The sequence below is a fragment of the Nanorana parkeri genome, unplaced genomic scaffold, assembly GCF_000935625.1.
Source record: "Nanorana parkeri isolate BGI_ZX_2015 unplaced genomic scaffold, ASM93562v1 scaffold2830, whole genome shotgun sequence".
Taxonomy (NCBI): domain Eukaryota; kingdom Metazoa; phylum Chordata; class Amphibia; order Anura; family Dicroglossidae; genus Nanorana; species Nanorana parkeri.
In genome coordinates, this window is record NW_017309098.1 from 82,212 (window position 1) to 85,128 (window position 2,917).

Here is a 2,917-nt window from a genome sequence, read left to right on the forward strand (position 1 = left end):
TCGGCGTATGGTCTGTCAGTGCTCAGACCATACGCCGCACACTGGCTGTGGTCCCAGAAGGAAGTCTCTTCTAAAGATGAAGCACAATAAATCACGCACACAGGAAGACACGCAGACTAAGGACACGGATTACTGGAACCGCTTCCCCTGGTCTGATGACACCAAGATAAACGCATTTGGTTCAGATGGTGTCACGCGTGTGTGGCGGCAACAACTGCCGTGCTAAAGAAGCTGAGGATGAAGATGATGGACCGGCCAAGCGCGTCTCCAGACCTAAACCCTACGGAGCATCTGTGGGGGAGCGCAAGGTCTCTATCATCCACCAGCTCCGTGATGTCATCATGGGGGGAAGGGAAGAGGACTCCAGTGGCAACCTGTGACACTCTGGTGACCTCCATGTCCAGGAGGGTGAAGGCCGCGCCGGGAAATAATGGCGGCCACACAAAATATTGACACTTTGGGCCCAATTTTGACATTCTCACTTAGGGGTGTACTTACTTTTGTTGCCGGCGGATGTGACTGAACAAGGACAGAGCGTTGTCACTCTGTAACAGGAAGTGCCTGAACAAGGACAGAGCGTTGTCACCCTGTAACAGGAAGTGTCTGAACAAGGACAGAGCATTGTCACCCTGTAACAGGAAGTGCCTGAACAATGACAGAGCGTTGTCACCCTATAACAGGAAGTGTCTGAACAAGGACTCAGCGTTGTCACCCTATAACAGGAAGTGTATGAACAAGGACAGAGCATTGTCACCCTATAACAGGAAGTGTCTGAACAATGACAGAGCGTTGTCACCCTGTAACAGGAAGTGCCTGAACAATGACAGAGCATTGTCACCCTGTAACAGGAAGTGTCTGAACAATGACAGAGCGTTATCACCCTGTAACAGGAAGTGTCTGAAAAAGGACAGAGCATTGTCACCCAATAACAGGAAGTACCTGAACAAGGACAGAGCGTTGTCACCCTGTAACAGGAAGTGCCTGAATAAGGATCTCCATGGCGGGATCACCGGGGATTACTATGATGAAAGCTGCAGATTTATGAAGATTGGAAATGTCCGGAAGCTTCTATGAGATTCGGACGGGGATGACGGATATTAGGGGGGTCGGCGCGTCTCTGGCGGGGGTCCGGGAGCTCTGATGTCACATTGTATCGGATTTTTATGTTCCCGGAATTGTCAGAAACGATATTTATAAACACGTCTGCGGGTCGGTGGGGACGACGCTCAGCACACGGACCAGACGCGGGACAATGGCCGCCTGTCTATACGTGTCACCCAACCCCCCTCCCCTCCCCCAGGGGGACAGGTTACTAAAAGAGAAGGATGAGATGTTCCTCCTCCTCCCCTCTGTAACTAATACCAAACTTCCCACCTAACCCCATTGTCTGCATTGTGTGTCCCGGCTCCTCCCACCCACACTCTGTCAACAAACGCGGCTCCTGAGGGGGGTCACAAGTCTCCACCTGACCCCGGAGCTCCTGATTGGATAATTCTGTCCCTGACTGACAGGTGACATCTCATCAGTGTAGTATTGAGGTCTAAGAGGTGCCCATAGACGTAAGATGATGGCGGCCGATTCTGGGACCCCCAAGTGTCAGTAACCTCCAGAGGAGACTCATACATATATAATGGTATACATCATCTGAGACCTCGGAACAGCAGTGGAGATGAAGCGAAGGGTTAATGAGGAAGCGCCATAAATAGAAGCCGGAGGATCATTATGGGGGGTATTTTCCCAGCAGACACAGGAAGGAGGAAGCCTCGTTATGTGATTGTAGGTAACGCTGACTGTGGGTGGTCCGGCTGCAGGTTTCCATGTGTCAGTGAGGTGCTTGTGTGTGATGTATGGATGGAAGTATCAGTAAACATACAGACAGATGTGCGCCACCTGCTGCTGAGGAACCACAAGAACCAGCATGTCTAGGAACGCGTTTCATTAACATGTATCTTCCCCCAAAACATTGTTTCTATGAGCTCTGAATGAAGTACGTAGGAGATTAACCCTTCAGGGATTCAGTCATGTCCATCCTTTCCCTTCTTTCCTCCAGACTGTACATTTGACGTTCCTGCAGTCTCTCCTGATATGTTTTATCCCTCAGACATTTCACCATTTCTCTTCCCGTTCTATTGTATCAAATATCTTTATGTAAGTGAGATCTCCAGAACTGGACCCAGTATTCTAAATGTGATCCAACAAAAGATCTATATAGAGGGATCAGGACCTCCTTCCTCCTGCTGGGGACCCCTCTAGTGATAGATCTATATAGAGGGATCAGGACCTCCTTCCCCCTGCTGGGGACCCCTCTAGTGATAATAAAGATCTATATAGAGGGATCAGGACCTCCTTCCTCCTGCTGGAGATCCCTCTAGTGATAATAAAGATCTATATAGAGGGATCAGGACCTCCTTCCTCCTGCTGGGGATCCCTCTAGTGATAATAAAGATCTATATAGAGGGATCAGGACCTCCTTCCTCCCGCTGGGGACCCCTCTAGTGATAGGTTATAGATAGAGACACACTGTAAGGGGCAGGTTGAGATACTCGGAGATGAGGGTCAGGAATATTGGGGGGCCTTAAAACTCAATGCAACCTTCAGGATAAATCAGCAAAATGCATTCCAGGTGCATTAAACCAAAAATCTCAGTAGCAGCTAGCTGGCAGGGGGACAGGCTTTTTTGCTCAGGCTGTGGCTGCTTTCTAATAAAATGTACTGGAGGTCTTTGCGCCCCTTCTGTGTTGATACTCCCGGACTGTATTCAGAGGATTTAAAGGAGAAGTATGAGGGGGGAGGGGGGCTTTTCACTCACCTCATAGTTCTAGCCGACCTGTGACAATGAGACTGTCACAGGTCGGCTCAGTAGATCGGGAGGTGAGAGAACACATACCGGCGTTCGCTCACCTCTCGATCTTGTCAC